At 42.0% G+C, this 17,665-nt stretch overlaps 1 protein-coding gene and 1 pseudogene across 2 annotated transcripts in view; both read left to right on the forward strand.

Moving 5' to 3' along the window:
* KSR2 (kinase suppressor of ras 2) overlaps positions 1–17,665 on the forward strand; it is a 607,737-nt gene that overhangs the window by 12,008 nt on the left and 578,064 nt on the right. The window lies entirely within an intron of this gene.
* On the forward strand, positions 4,669–4,803 carry LOC120925189 (annotated as a pseudogene).

Consider the following 17,665-nt stretch of genomic DNA (forward strand, 5'->3'; position numbering starts at 1 on the left):
AAATTCCGCGGCTAGGGGGAGTGTACTATTTAAATCTGGCGCGTTCCCGCGCCGATTTAAATGAGCATGCGCCATCCGCGGAATTTCCCGGCGTGCATTGCTCCCACTGACGTCACTAGGACGTCAGTGGTTTCGACGTGAGCGTAACTAGCGACGCGCGGGTTTCTGAATCGGCGTACGCAAACAACGTAAATTTTTAAAAGCGACACGGGAACGACGGCTATACTTAACATTGGCTGCGCCTCATAGAAGCAGGGGTAAGTATACGCTGGGAAAGCCGCTACCGAAACGTCGTAAGAACACTGCGTCGGGTCCGCGTACGTTCGTGAATTCGCGTATCTCGCTGATTTACATATTATTCAACGTAAATAAGCGGGAACGCCCCCGGCGCCATTTTCAAATTGAAAATAAGATCAGACAGTGTAACACAGTGTAACACTGTCGGATCTTAGCCATATCTATGCGTAACTGATTCGATGAATCAGACGCATAGATAGGACCAGTTTAAGTCAGAGATACGATGGTGTATCAGGAGATACACCGTCGTATCTCTTTGTGAATCTGGCCCAAAATCTTTATACCTGGTGATGCTAGAAACGTTTTATTTTTTTGTGCAGCTTTAGCCGTGAACAGCGCATCAGGGTTAGAATCTCCTGTACGGAAATTAGCGATAGTTTATTGGAGCTGTGTACTCTCACTGTCACTTTGTAACACACTTCCTTATTCCTTTCTTCCTTATCATACCTATTTTTAGTTTCTCTACATGTGTTGCATTACAACCTTAAAAAAAAAAAAAAAAAAAAAAAAAAAAAACATAAATCACCCAACCTGTTCTACAATTAAAAAGCATCTTTTTTATATAGATGTTGTTGAGAAATATTTAATGGAATATATAAAAGTAATAAAATATTAATAATAATAATAAACAAAACCTTTCCAAGGCGCAACATGGAGGCTGCCATTTGTGTTCTCTTTCCGGAAATGATGGTTTTGTTGGCTGGGATGCTAACTTTCTTACTTCAGGACTTTACTTCACTGACCCAGAACATGTTTGTACAGTGCCTTGAAAAAATATTCATACCCCTTGAAATTTTCCACATTTTATGTGATAGACCAACTCAGTGGCACACAATTGGGAAGTGGAAAGAAAATGATAAATGCGGTTTAAAATATTTTACAAATAAATATCTGAAAAGTGTGGCGTGCATTTGTATTCAGCCCCCTTTATGCCGCGTACACACGATCGGAATTTCCGATGAAAAATATCCGATGGACTTTTTTCATCGGAAATTCCGATCGTGTGTGGGCCCCATCGGACTTTTTTTCTGACGGTGTTAAGAAATAGAACATGTTTTTTTTTTCCATCGGAATAAAATAAAACAATAGGAAATTCCTATTGTCTGTGTGCAATTCTGACGGAGAAAAAACCCACGCATGCTCAGAATCAAGTCGACGCATGCTCGGAAGCATTGAAATGTATTTTTCTTGGCTCGTCGTAGTGTTTTTCGTCACCGCGTTTTGGACGGTCGGAATTTAGTCTGACAGTGTGTATGCAAGACTGATGTAAGTCAGATTCATCGGAATTCCGACGGAAAATTCCATTGGATTTTATTCCATCGGAAATTCCGATCGTGTGTTCGCGGCTTTACTCGAATTCCTCTGATAACTAAAATCTAGTGGAACCAATTGCCTTCAGAAGTCACCTAATTAGTAAATAGAGTCCACCTGTGTGTAATTTAACCACTTCCCGCCCGGCCTATGGCCGATTTACGTCCGGGAAGTGGTTCTGAAATCCTGACAGGACGTGGGGGCGCGCAGCGCGGCGATCGGTGATGCGGGGTGTCAGTCTGACACCCTGCATCTCCGATCTCGGTAAAGAGCCTCCGGCGGAGACTCTTTACCACGTGATCAGCCGTGTCCAATCAGGGCTGATCACGATGTAAACAGGAAGAGCCGTTGATGGCTCTTCCTCACTCGCGTCTGACAGACGCGAGTACAGGAGATCCGATCGGCGGCTCTCCTGACGGGGGGGTTCGCGCTGATTGTTTATCAGCGCAGCCCCCCCTCGGATCGCCACATGGACCACCAGGGAAGCCCACCCTGGACCACCAGGGTGGGCCAAACAAAAAAAAAAAGCATGAAAAAAAAAAAAAGTCTTAAAAAAAAAAAAAAAGATGCCATCAGTGCCCACAAATGGGCACTGACTGGCAACATGGGTAGATCAGTGCTGCCCCACAATGTCCATCAGTGCCACCCCAAGTGTCCATCAGTGACACCCCACAGTGTCCATCAGTGCCACCCCACAGTGCCCATCCATGCCCAGTGCCCACCTATCAGTAATTTTTTTTCAACATTTTCAGTCTTTTTTTAGTTGTTGCTAAAGCTCTATTTGTGGGGAAAAAAGGACGCCAATTTTGTTTGGGAGCCACGTCCCACGACCGCGCAATTGTCATTCAAAGTGCGACAGTGCTGAAAGCTGAAAATTGGCTTGAGCGGGAAGGTGCGTAAGTGCCTGGTATGGAAGTGGTTAATCTCAGTATAAATGCAGCTGTTCTGTGAAGCCCTCAGAGGTTTGTTAGCGAACCTCAGTGAAGAAACAGCTTCATGAAGACGAAGGAACACACCAGACAGGTCAGGGATAAAGTTGTGGAGAAGTATAAAGCAGGGTTAGGTTATAAAAAACATATCCCAAGCTTTGAACATCTCATCCAGCACTGCTCAATCCATCATCCGAAAATGGAAAGAGTATGGCACAACTGCAAACCTACCAAGACATAGCCGTCCACCTAAACTGACAGACTGGGCAAGGAGACCATTAATCAGAGAAGCAGCCAAGAGGCCCATGGTAAACCTGGAGAAGTTGCAGAGATCCACAGCTCAGGTGGGAGAATCTGTCCACAGGACAACTATTAGTCGTGTACTCCACAAATCTGGACTCTATGGAAGAGTGACAAGAAGAAAGATATTGTTGAAAGAAAGCCCATTTACAGTTTGTGATAAGCCATGTGGCAGAAAAGCAAACATGGAAGAAGGTGCTCTGGTCAGATGAGACCAAAATTTAACTTTTTGGCCTAAAAGCAATCTTAGTTAAGAGTCTGCAAAAGACTTGAGACTGAGTCGGAGGTTCACCTTCCAGCAGGACAGCGACCCCAAACATACAGCCAGAACTACAATGGAATAGTTTAGATTAAAGCATATTCATGTGTTAGAATGGCCCAGTCAAAGTCCAGACCTAAATCCAAATGAGAATCTGTGGCAAGACCTTAAAAATTGCTGTTCACAGAGGCTCTCCATCCAATCTGACAGAGCTTGAGCTATTTTGCAAAGAAGAATGGGCAAAAATGTCATTCTCTAGATGTGCAAAGCTGGTAGAGACATCCCCAAAAAGACTTGCAGCTGTAATTGCAGTGAAAGGAGGTTCTACAAAGTATGGACTCGGGGGGCTGAATACAAATGCACTCCACACTTTTCACATATTTATTTGTAAAATATTTTGAAAAACATTTATCATGTTCCTTCCACTTCACAATTATGTGCAACTTTGTGTTGGTCTATCACCTAAAATCGCAATAAAATGCATTGACATTTTTGGTTGTAACATGGCAAAATGTGGAAAATGTCAAGGGGTATGAAAACTTTTTCAAGGCACTGTAGATAAAGACTGACTTTACTTTGACTTTCTGGTTGTTTTGCATGTTCCAGGTCAGTGACTCAAATAGTATTGATGTGAGTAGGTCAGCATAATAGCCAGGCAACTAGCACTTTCAAAACAGCAATGACAAGTAGCTCCTATGTTTGTCTCTGGAAAAGGATCATTGAAACAAGCATAAGATATTTTCTGCACAGTATGCAGGTTCTTGCTGGCAGAACTAGCAGAAGATCCTGTGTAAAGAATGCATCTAAAGAACTCATGTGTAGATGCATTTAGATATGTACAATTCTTTTAGTGACTTTACTTGTATGCCCGTTTATACACATACACATGTAAAATCTGCAGATATAGCTCTGGAGCAACTACACAAAGTACACAGGGTACACAGATACCTGTGCGTATCTCTCCGGCCGGCGTAAGGTATCGTAGATACGTTACGCCACTGTAACTTTGGGCGCAAGTTCCGTACTTGCGCCCTAAGTTACGGCCGCGTAACGATTGTGGGCCGGCGTAAGCCCGCCTAATTCAAATGGGGATGTGGGGGGCGTGTTTTATGTAAATTTAGCTTGAACCCGCGTATTTTACGTTTTTTCTGCTCGAAAATCCGCCGCAAAGCATAGCAGTATATTGTATACTCCTGGGGCAGGGGAGGCAAACTTTTATAAGGTAGCGATTAGTGATTTTTTACATAATTCTTAGGCTGGGTATGTATGGGCTGTTTTAGGGAACACTCACAATGTACACTGAATGCATTCCTGAGCAAGCACCCTATCCTGAATGCAAGCTGAAGTGATTCGCTCAGTGAGTGTAATCATTCACACAAGTGTTCCCTTTTTGGTGCATATTGGCCATTAAAGAGGTAACAATAATCTGCAGCATTTCAGCCTTGCCTGTGAATTACAGGCTTGTTCACTATAATTGCTCTTCTGGGGTAGGCCTCTTCCTTGCCAAGAGGGTGTTTAAAGGCTGGATGGAATGTGGCTGGAAAACCACGCTGGCACTTGTTACAATTCTGCATCGCTTCTCTGCTTTTTGGCTAAGATCAAGTGTAGTATCTGTTCTTATCAGTTGCCAGTAGGGGGCGATCTGCTAACCGTCCTGAGTACATGGAGAGGTGGAAAGGAATGGCGGTGGCAGATGCAGAACCTGCTGGCGTGGAGGTAAAAGCCTTCTGATCAGGACGGAGAGGCATGAGGTCGAAGTGGAGGGCTGGGATCCCTGGCCTTCTGGTCTGGATTTTGTTCGGGAGAGAACACCTGCTCCCCTTCCGGTCGCGGGGGAGCGGTTAGTATTTCCCGAATGTGATTAGGAGGGAGCGATGGGAGTAGCAGGGCATGGGCTCTCCCTAATCTCCCAGAGCTCCTATCCTCCTGGCTGGGATGGGTGCTGCTTGTCCGGGCTGTGGGCCGGGGTTGTTGAAAAGCCTATGGTGATGTGCCCCTGGAGTGGCAGTCCAGGGGTGCCGTAATTGCACTAGTGTTTTTACCGGCACTTTTGTTTTTTGGCACCTTGGTCACGTCATCATACCACCTTTTTTTACACCTGCCTCTAGGGCCAGGCCTTTTGGTCAGGACCAGAGGAATTTTTAATTCCTGGCCGGAGGACCGCCAATTGTATTACACAATGGTCACTTTTTCACTCTCCTCATCTTTTTTCTCCCCCACTTTCTTTTTTATTTTACCCTCTGTCACTTTTATGTTTTATTTTTGTTTGGTGTCACCTTTTTTCACAGTGTGATGTAAGGGTGCTGGTCCTCGGGCCAGCCCTGAACGTCTTGGGAGTGGGTGGACATGGCCTTCTGGCTTAGTTTGCCTGCTCTTATGGGGTCTCCCTTCGGGTGAGCCCCACCTAGTACTGGGAGGGTTCTGTTTCGGCAGACCCTCCAAGGAATGGGGTCCGTGTGGGCTTCGGCTGCACGGACCATGTGAGTACCTCAGTCCCTGTCAGGAGCCTAACGCCCCGGGGGATCAGGGTTGGGTCCTTCCTTATGGAGGACCAATTGACGTAGCACCCGTCTGCACGTTTTTTGTCGCACCTCTTTATGTGTGTGCACAATTTTTTTTGCACCGGGTGGAGTTTTTGGGTGTGTTTTGCACACCATAGGCTTTTCAATAGAAAAATTCTGCATCCAGCTGATTGTGTACCTGGCCTAGTAACTAAGTCAGGCTTTAGAGACCCTTTCATCAACTTAAAAAATTCAGGTAAAAACACAAGAAAAGCAAGTGTTTTTAAGTGTTACTTGCTTTTCCTGCTAACATCACACCCAAGATGGCAGCGCCCACCAGCGGTCTGGGGCCTTTTGGATGTCTAGCCAAGGGAGGCTTTTACAGGTAAATAACTTGCATAAAATACATCATAAGGACATATAATCTTATGAGCAACAGGGTCTCTTTGAATTAAACTCAAAGTTTGTTTAAAACTGCTATGAAACTTAAAGCAGCACTGCAGGTTTTGCAAATCTTCTTGCTGGTCCTGTGAGGTCTTCCCCAGCTATTCTTCGGAGGCTGGAGGTGAGTGCGGCTCAGTCTTGGAGTACTGCGAGTCCTTGTGATGATGGGCTACCATAGAGGACATGTATACGACAGGCTGGGCTCACAGGAAATGGGCAGAATAATATTGCATCGATCTGCTCTGAAAACAACTGATGGCGATGGACCAAGGAGGAAGTTTGAGGCTCCGTTCACACCTAATGCCGATACAGATCCCAGCAGCCGCATCGGAGATATGTGAACCAGCTCCATAGAGAGCCATTTACATTCTCCTGCTATTGCGAATCAGATGCGGGCTCCACGCATCCAATTCGCAATAGTGTGAACCAAGCCTGAGACAATTTTTTGGGGCATGCAGGGGAAGGACCTATAAGGGAAAAAATAAGCTGAAGTTTTCTAATTGCAGAGTCATACCTACTATTGCCCTGTAGATATTGATATAGGCATGACAGTACATTTGCTGAAAGGAGGATTTTTCATTTTGGACAGAGTAAGGAAGGGTTAGAACCCCTGTAAAACATTTTGTGGTGATATCTGTAGTGTGGGCTCAAGTTGTCTGCAGGTTTCTGGTAAAAGCTGTGAACTATTTAAGGAAGAGAATGTAAAATCTTAAAAATCCTATGATTAATTGGGTATACCTGGCATGAGTGCATGGAAAAAATTAGTACTTTCTAGCAAGCCATGGCTGGGTACAGGTGGAAATGGCAAAGTTTTTGATACAAAATTACTTGTTTAGCAGTGATGTATATTATTGTTTTTGTTACAAAACTGGTGTTTGTCTAACCTACAAATATGGCAACATTTTATTAGCCTGTCTAAATATTTAAGGTAAGCCTGTGGCTACTTTAAAATGAGTAATCATAACTTTGATGAGCAGTGTGTGATCCCCAAGGGTTCGTACACACCAGAACGTGGTGTAAAAACCCCGATTTCAATCTGCCACGGGTGTCAATATTTTCCCAAATGAAGATTGCAAATAAGGTGCATTTGCCTGCACCAGATTGCATGACACTGCAGTACCATGTGATTTGGTATTGTGCATTTTTGAAAAGTAGTGTATGATTTATTTTGTGCAATTCCAACCCTTTCTAATGAATGGGAAAATGCACTACAAAAACAAGCAGAAAACGGGAACAGCCTATGCGTTTCACACTACAAATCAGTGCTTAATCATGCCATGATTAAGCACTGATTTGTAGTGTGAAACGCGTAGACTGTTATTCCTGTTTTCTGCTTGTTTTTGTAGTGCATTTTCCCATTTTTATATTAAAGACAGTGGAATATGGGGAAGAATTACCGCGCTGCTATAGAAAGGTGAAAAAGCTGCTGGCACTAAACATACAGAAAGATATGTGACAGAATTGGAAGTGGGATATGTGCAGCGCTAATGGAGAGGACAAAATCTAATAAATATGATAAGAGGGGGAACCAATGCGCAAATCCACCTAATCAAGGATAATTCTAAGCTAAAAACTAAACTAAAATTAATAAATAGCAGCCACGACGAAAAGTGTTCACACACTCAAGACAGATATGAATAATGTTTGGTGTAATGGCGCTAAAAACACTAAAAAACTTAAAAAGACTTTAAAATAATAATCTCATCACTAGGCCCATAAGTAAATAAGGAAATGTGTACGTGGTGAATCCTCCAAAGGATGTGAGTAAAATGTGTTCCACTCTGGGTTAATCCTGGAATACCATCCGACATCCACAAAAAATGTGGAGGGTATTTGTAGTGGTAAATAATAATACGTAACCAATAATGCGTGAACAGCTGTGCCAAAACACTGCACAATGTTGCAACAATATAATCAAAAGTGAATAATGAAAACAAATCCAGTATAATTAAAACACCAAAAACACTGGTCTATTAAAGTGCAGCGTGCAATAATTAAAGTGCAAAAAATATTAATTCAAGTGATCCACAATAAAAATAAATGACATGCAAAAATCAGCATGAAAATGAATAAAAAATGTCCAGTGAGATAATAAGATATTAACGATGTCTCTAATAGTCCACCAATTAAAGTTAGAGTAGAAGCAAAGTGATAATGATAAAGTGTTCCAGTGCATATGATGATAAAGAATATAAATTCATGAATGAATGTTCAGTGAAAAAAGTTGTGCTCCAAATCACAGATCCTTATATCCACAGCGTTCAGTGATCAAATGCTGGATGTGCATGCATGCTTAAACTTCCACCATCAGGCTTCCCAGAAGTGTCGGACAGACTAGGTGTTCCAGCCCCTTACCTCAGAGCAGCTTGTAATCAAGCCTCAATGGATATCTCCCAGGCAGTCTGCTGTTAATCCTGCACCTCAGTCTCACGATTCAATCACAAATGCTTGCAGTAGTATAAGTGATGAAAAGTCGGCGTGTACGATCTATGTGTCCACCCGCTCTGCGGCCGCGAGCGGGTGACGTCACCAGCAGCTCCTCCACGTCCTCACGCGTATCGCAACTGTTGCACGTTGCTTACTCATAGGATCAAGCATATGAGTAAGCAACGTGCAACAGTTGCGATACGCGTGAGGACGTGGAGGAGCTGCTGGTGACGTCACCCGCTCGCGGCCGCAGAGCGGGTGGACACATAGATCGTACACGCCGACTTTTCATCACTTATACTACTGCAAGCATTTGTGATTGAATCGTGAGACTGAGGTGCAGGATTAACAGCAGACTGCCTGGGAGATATCCATTGAGGCTTGATTACAAGCTGCTCTGAGGTAAGGGGCTGGAACACCTAGTCTGTCCGACACTTCTGGGAAGCCTGATGGTGGAAGTTTAAGCATGCATGCACATCCAGCATTTGATCACTGAACGCTGTGGATATAAGGATCTGTGATTTGGAGCACAACTTTTTTCACTGAACATTCATTCATGAATTTATATTCTTTATCATCATATGCACTGGAACACTTTATCATTATCACTTTGCTTCTACTCTAACTTTAATTGGTGGACTATTAGAGACATCGTTAATATCTTATTATCTCACTGGACATTTTTTATTCATTTTCATGCTGATTTTTGCATGTCATTTATTTTTATTGTGGATCACTTGAATTAATATTTTTTGCACTTTAATTATTGCACGCTGCACTTTAATAGACCAGTGTTTTTGGTGTTTTAATTATACTGGATTTGTTTTCATTATTCACTTTTGATTATATTGTTGCAACATTGTGCAGTGTTTTGGCACAGCTGTTCACGCATTATTGGTTACGTATTATTATTTACCACTACAAATACCCTCCACATTTTTTGTGGATGTCGGATGGTATTCCAGGATTAACCCAGAGTGGAACACATTTTACTCACATCCTTTGGAGGATTCACCACGTACACATTTCCTTATTTACTTATGGGCCTAGTGATGAGATTATTATTTTAAAGTCTTTTTAAGTTTTTTAGTGTTTTTAGCGCCATTACACCAAACATTATTCAAAATCTAATAAACATGTTTTGTAAAAGGAGATCAAAATATAGGCAAGTAAAACATGGTATTACACGATGACTACTTGAAATTAGCAAAAAATACTGAGTGCGTGAACAACCAGATGAGAATAACCAATAATAGTCCAAAGTAGACCTCAGATGAACATAGGAGTCTATTGAAAGACTGTATGGAGCAACAGATGACGGCAGTACCTGCCTCCAAAAAAGGGCCAACTCTGGGCATTCCCAGAAGATGTGAAGTAACGTGCCAGTCTGGGTACCACATCTCCAACACAGAGGACTATGTCCTGGGAAAATTGATGCTAGTACTGATGGAGTCCTGTACCATTGCGTCAAAATCTTGTAAGTGATCTCCTGGTATTTTCTACACAGGGAAGACTTATGTGCAAAGAAGAGGATACGGGTCTTTTGATCCTCAGTGAACATGGTGATAAAATCCCTCCCCCATTTCCCCAAGTACGGGGGGTCATGTTGAGAGGTGTGGGCAAGTAAAATGTTATAGGAAAAAAGAAAGGGACTTCCGAATAGGTTCTTCTTCCAGGCACAAATCTTCAAAGGATGTAGGTTGTCTGCGGAAACAGCCGCTATCAGGGGGAGATCGGATGAAGTGCGAGAGTTGAGATATCTTCCACCTGACTAAATTACAGGAGTTAAGGATGGGATATAGGCCCGTGGGGTCAATCCACTCAGAGGAGCCAAGAAAAGAAGTGGCCCTAACCAATCTCTGGTCCGGTTGGAGCCGAAAGGACCTATCCAAAATACCTGGTAGAAGTCCGGGTGCCCAATTATGGGCACTAATGGAGAAGGAAAGCTGGCCGTCTCCGCTATTGGATGTGAAGTAGAAAATCTGGAAAAACGTGTCCCGCTCCAAGGTAGGCCCGCTAGGGAAATTGGCACTGATTCCTGTTCTAGGAGGACCCACACTTTATGGGGTGAATGTCTGCACCAGTCCACTACTCTGTTCATGTGTACAGCTGTGTAATACAGGGCGGGATCAGGGGGGCCAACTCCTCCTCTGAGTTTTGGCTGCTGTAAGACCCCTTTCACACTGGAGTTTTTCAGGTGGTTTAGCACTAAAAATAGCACCTAAATACCGCCTGAAAAACTCCTGCCCTGCAGTCTCAGTGTGAAAGCCCGAGTGCTCCCCCTCCTCTGTACCCCTCAAAGATACAGAAGAATTTTATCACAAATCTGCACTTTTGAAAGGTTGTAGGCCAGAGAAGACCGCAGATAAATAAGTAAAACGTATGTAGGAGGATTTGTTTCATCTTTGTGTATCATCTGGGGCTATTCACTTCACTTGGTATATGTAAGGGTTTGCTATAATAAATATCCCCCCCAAAAAATAAATAATTTCTTCATTAGTTTAGGTCAATATGTATTCTTCTACATATTTTTGGTAAAAAATCGCGTATTAATTGGTTTGCGCAAAAAGTATAGCGTCTACAAAAAGATAGGAGATAGATCTATGGCATTTTTATTATTTTTTTTTTTCTAGTAATGGTGGTGATCTGCAGTTTTTAGCAGGACTGTGACATTGCGGTGGACAGATCGGACACTTTTGACACTTTTTTGGGACCAGTGACATTCATACAACGATCAGTGAATACACTGATTACTGTATAAATGACACTGGCAGGGAAGGGGTTAATAGGGTGATCAAGGGGGTTAAATGTGTTCACTGGGAGGTGTTTCTAACTGTGAGGTGGGGGGAGGGGACTGACAGGGAGTACAGAGAGATCACTGTTCCTAATCACTAGGAACAGACGATCACTCTGTACTTCCCTGTCAGAACGGGGATCTGTTTGTTTACATTGACAGATCCCCATTCTGGCTCTCTGAGGAGCGATCACGGGTGGCCGGCGGACATTTCGGCCACCGGCCACGCTCATTAGCTCACCCGCCATGCAACACCTGCAATAGCTGTTAAAGGAATCAACGTACAGCTACAGCGGTTCGCAGGAACGAGCCAACGTGCCGCCGTAAAATGACGGTGGCTGGTCAGCAACTTAAAAAAATCAGAAAACAAAAAAAATATGTTTTTAAAGCGCCCTGCCCCGATGAGCTTGCGCACAGAAGCAAACGCATACGCGAGTAGCACCCGCATATGAAAACAGTGTTCAAACCGCACAAGTGAGGAATCACCGCAATCTTTAGAGCAAGAGCAATAATTCTAGCCCTAGACCTCCTCTGTAACTCAAAAGATGCAACCTATAGAATTTTTTAAACGTCGCCTATGGAGATTTTTAAGGGTAAAAGTTTGACACCATTCCACGAGCGGGCGCAAGTTTGAAGCGTGACATGTTGGGTATCATTTTTCTTGGCGTAACATTATCTTTCACAGTATAAAAAAAAATTGGGCTAACTTTACTGTTACCTTATTTTTTAATTAAAAAAAAAGTGCGCTTGTAAGCCCGCTGAGCAAATACGGTGTGACAAAAAGTATTGCAATGACAGCCATTTTTTTCTCTAGGGTGTTAGAAAAAATATATATAATGTTTGGGGGTTCTAAGTAATTTTTGAGCAAAAAAAAAACAGTTTTAAACTTGTAAACACCGAGTCTGAAAAACAGGCTTGGTCCTTAAGTGGTTAAAATATTTATTAAAGTTTGGGTTGTTTCTGCATAAATGGCTACAAAGTGCAATGGGCTAGATTCAGGTAGCTGCGCTTGATCTTACGGCGGCGCAGCGTATCGTATTTACACTACGCCGCCACAACTTACAGGAGCAAGTGCAGTATTCACAAAGCACTTGCTCCGTAAGTTGTGTCGGCGTAGCGTAAACGGGGCCGGCGTAAGCGCGCGTAATTCAAATGTGGAAGGGGGGGCGTGTTTTATGTAAATCTATGATGACCTGACGTGCATTGCTCCCAAGTACGCCGCGACGACGTATTGGTTTCGACGTGAACGTAAATGACATCCAGCCCTATTCGCAAAGACTTACGCAAACGACGTAAAAAATTCAAAAATCGAAGCGGGAACGACGTCCATACTTAACATTGCGTGCGCCTCATAGAAGCAGGAGCAACGTTACGCCGACAAAGCCTTACGCAAACCACGTAAAAAACTACCGCCGGGCGCACGTACGTTTGTGAATCGGCGTATCTAGGTAATTTACATACTCTACACCGAAAACGACGGAAACGCCACCTAGCGGCCAGCGTGAGAATGCACCCTAAGATACGACGGCGTAAGAGACTTACGCCAGTCGGTTCTTAGCCTAATTTCGGCGTATCTTGCTTTCTGAATACAGAAAGAAGAAACGCCGGCGCAGATTGGAATTTACGCGGCTTATCAATAGATACGCCGGCGTAAATTCTTTCTGAATCTACCCCAATGTCTTTAGCTTTTGTTTTTTACTTAAAATGTATCTAAACTCTAAACAAGAAAACTTACAGGCACCTCATCTAAGGTAAATTGAAATATATTACATTTGTGTTTTTTGGTTTTAGATAAGCTGTGACATAACACCAATGGCTAAGCATCTTTATCTATTCTATCGTTTTTTTCAACGAAACATTTACATAAAAGCATTTGCTACAAAATGAAAACTCTGAAACTTTTAAATAAAATACATTGTGTAAAAAAGTATAATAGAGTGCGAAACTAGCATATTTCCAAAACAGAAAAAAACCCTGGACAGTCAGTCATGGACATTTTATACTTCCACTTAATGGTACAGGTAGCTTCTAGTTGGAATTTTGTTTATGGCCCCATTTACACCTTTTGTAGCTTGTAGCTCCAAAATACTGGAGGAGAAAAAAATCTATTATTCTCCATGGAGTTGGTTCACATCCCCACTCCAAGTTGCATGAGGCCAAATACCTGAAGCTCAAAAAAGTTCTGGAGCTTTTTTGTAGCTCAAATTTCAGATTTGCGCATTTTTGCCACGTTTTAAACCCCATAGAAATAAATAGAAATCTGTGATTTAACATGTTTTTGTGTGCTTTTGTGCATTTTATCGTGTGTTTTTGCGTGATATTCTGCTCAAATGCAAAAATGTAAAGAGCAAAAAATTTGTAAAAATATATGAATAAATAAATGTAAAATAAAGACACAAATAGCTAAAAATTGTCATAAATAAATAAAATTAATTCATAATATGTAATAAATAAATAATAATTAACCCCAACCTTTAAAAAATATAATACATTATTACTGTTATTAGTTATAATAATAATAAAATAATAGTAAACACCCAAACCCGAACAAAATAATTAATTAATTAATGATGATAATAATAATAATAATAATAATAACAATGTTTTATTATTATTATTATTATTATTATTATTATTATTAATAATAATAATAATTCATGTTATTATTATTATTATTTATTTTGTGCTAGGGTGTTTATTTATTATTATTATTATATTTTTTTTAAAGGGGTAAGGGCCATGGTTAGAGGTTAATTATTTAATTATTTATTTCCTTAGTATTACATATTATTAATTTATCATATTTATTTTTCTTCATATTATTCACTTATTATTTATTATATTTTTGTTAGGGTAGGGGTTAGAGTTAAGGTTGGGGATAGAATTAGGGGCCCCAACCCCTTAAGGAAATTCTTCTGTACCTCTTTTTTTTTTTTTTTTTTAATTTTTGATAAATGTTCTATTTAACTACCAAAATATTATATTACATGTTTTATCCTGTTATATTACACTACACTTGTATGCAATCTCTAACCGTCATTATTTATAAATGCTTATAAATGCTAACTTAAAGCTCGCCTAATAGAAAAGTAAAGGAGAAAAATCACTTTGTTGCTATAATGTTTTGCACATTAATTTTCGCAGTCAGCATTATTAGAGATGTGTTAGAGGTGTGTCCTCTGTATCCATACCTTCACTGCCACACCCGTTATAATATGATGCTACACTGCACTGGTGACGGTATTTAAAAAAAAATCTATAATTTCTTAATTTTCCAAATAATTATAACAAAAAATTACAACTTCAAAAAACTTGCCATGCATCTTACTAAATACCTTGGACTATCTACAGTTCAAAAAGGGGTCATTTGGGGGATGTCTGTACTGTCCTGGCATTTTTGGGCCTCAAGAAATGAAATAGGTCACCAGTACATCAGGGTTGATCAATTTTAAGATATATACCATACTTTGTGGACTATAACTTTCCTACGGACTAAATATTATACACTGATTTGTGTTATTTTCACCAAAGAAAATGGAGCAAAATACATTTTGACCTAAATTCATGAAGACAGACATTTTTTATTTTCAAAGTTTTTTTAACAGAAACAAAGAAAAACTTCAACATTTTTGGTCTTTTCTTTAATTTATTTTACAAAAAATAAAAAACCCAGTGGTGATTAAATACCACCAAAAGGAAGCTCTATTTGTGTGAACAAAATTATAAAAATTTCATAAGGGTACAGTGTTGCATTGTCATTAAGTGGTTCATAGATCCAAGAAAGGGAAATCCCAATGTAATTCATATGAAGATTTTTTAATTAAAGGGGTGTTCCAGGCTTTTTTTTATGTTTATTAAAGCGAAGTTCCGGACACAATTTCACGTTTTAAATATAAATACCCCTGTAATACACAAGCTTAATGTATTCTAGTAAAGTTAGTCTGTAAACTAAGGTCCGTTTTGTTAGGTTGTTACAGCATTTAGACACGTTATAAAATAGAAATTGACTGGGGCCATCTTAAGTGTGGGCATCATGAAGCCAGACTGTATGACTTCCTGGATTTCAGCCTTGCAGATCTCGCACATGCTCAGTGCTGCACAAGCAGTGTAATAGGTTTCAGATCAGGTTTCAGCACCTGTACTGTCCAAGTCACATGATTCTTCGAGACTGGGGAGTGCACAGACTCCTGGAATGTTACACCCACTACATTCCCAGGAGTCTGTGCGGTGTAGGTTAGGAAGCTTAAGCACCTAGGTGCAGGAAGAGGGAAGATTAACTATTCTGCCTAGCAACAACACTTTGAAGGCATCTAAAAAAAAATATTTTTTTCTTAAAGGACAAATGACATTTTTTTAAAACTACTGATGTAATGTTATATTTATGGGTGGAACTCCACTTTAAAAGTCAGCAGCTACAAAAAGTAGCTACAAAAAGTTCCCCGGTCCAGCGACGTGCCGCTGGGAGCTTCGTTCTGGTCCCTCCCTTCACCACCGGTGCCTCCACTGCAACTGTGGGCACCCGGCCTCGACAGTTTTCGGCTTCACGGGCCCGGCTAATGCGAATGCGCGAGCGGCGCTGCGCCATTTGATTGGACAGGCGATAACCTACAGGGAGGGGCTGCCTAAAGGCGATTGGAGTATTCGCCTTTGCAGCCCCTCAGAAGGAGGAAGTGGGACAGGAAGTCCCACTCCTCCTGAAGCCCCCACTCCCCCCCCAAAAAAAATTACATGCCAAATGTGGCATGTAAGGGCTGCGAGGCGTGGATTAAGCGGAAGTTCCACTTTTGGGTGGAACTCCGTTTTAACCACCTGCCGACCACTGCCCGTTATATAACGTCCTCGGGTTTGTGGTGGTATATCTGAATGATGCCTGCAGCTACCGGCATCATTAAGATATCGGCATTTTCAGCCGACGATTCCCTACACCATAAGAACGATCATAGCGGCTATTCCGCCACTTAATTGTTCTTACAGGCGGCAGGAGGGGACGTCCCTTCTCTCGCCGCCCTCCGGTGCTTCTACTGACTCACCTGTGTGATCGGTGAGTCAGTGAGAGGATCCGCTGGCCCCGGATGTTGATCATAATGATTTCCGGCGGACCAGATGGCAGAGAGGCTGGCTAAGCCTCTCAGCGAGCCACTGGGAGCCTGCCACTCCTGCCCCTCCACCACCGAGCTCTCCAGTGAGCGCTGGAGGGGCAGAGCTGAGAGCCAAAGACTGACAGTCACCACTCTCTGCTCAAAGTGGAGGGGAGAACTGAGCAATCAGCGGTGTTTGGTCACTCAGTTCTCCAGCAGGGAATGGATGAAGCATCGGATGGATGCTACGGCCCAGATGAGTATAATAATTTCTTACCCTTTTCCTTACTTTGCTGTTGCTGTGGGATTTCTCCATGGTAATCAAATACATGTTATGCTGGTAATGAGTGTCCAATGAAGCATATTATTACACTGGTCTCTTCTACATGATGGTTTGTTTACGGATGTTCCTTAGTAACCATGATCCAGAAGAAACCTGTCCACCCCATATCTCATGTTTGTTTTCCCATTTCACAAACGTGTATTAAAAGTATATCTAAAGCCAAAAGTTTACTTTCGTGTTTGAAGGAGTAGGGAATAGTTAGAGGGAAAATGCCCTTTTAAACAGTCGTCATTAGAACATGTGTCCTCATTGGAGGAATACCCATCTATTCCTATTTGCTTTGATATGTAAAAAAAAAAAAAAAAAATTCCCTTGCTTTTTGTCCCCATGGTTACCAGGACAAACTGTCACAAAGGTGAATGAAGTGAACTCTCATGTGAGCAGGCAATGTTGGATCCCTCAGGGAGCTACAGTGGGGTAGATTCAGGTAGCTACGTTATAATTTATGGCGGCATAGTGTATTTACGCTATGCCTCCGCAACTTACAGGAGCAAGTGCAGTATTCACAAAGCACTTGCTCCGTAAGTCGCGACGGCGTAGCGTAAATGGGGCCGGCGTAAGCGCGCGTAATTCAAATGTGGAAGGGGGGCATGTTTTATGGTAATATGTGATGACCTGACGTGATTGACGTGATTTACGAACGGCGCATGCGCCGTCCGTGTACATATCCCAGTGTACATTGCTTCCAAGTACGGCGTAACGACGTATTAGTTTCGACGTGAACGTAAATTACTTCTAGCCCTATTCGCGAACGACTTACGCAAACAACGCAAATAATTCAAATTTCGAATCGGGAACGACGTCCATACTTAACATTGGCTGCGCCTTCTAATAGCAGGAGCAGCCTTACGCAGAAAAAGCCTTTACGCAAACTACGTAAAAAACTACCGCCGGGCGCACGTACGTTTGTGAATCGGCGTATCTAGGAAATTAGCATATTCTACGCCGACAACAACGGAAGCGCCCCTAGCGGACAAAGTTA

The sequence above is a fragment of the Rana temporaria genome, chromosome 1 (assembly GCF_905171775.1).
Source record: "Rana temporaria chromosome 1, aRanTem1.1, whole genome shotgun sequence".
Lineage (NCBI taxonomy): Eukaryota > Metazoa > Chordata > Amphibia > Anura > Ranidae > Rana > Rana temporaria.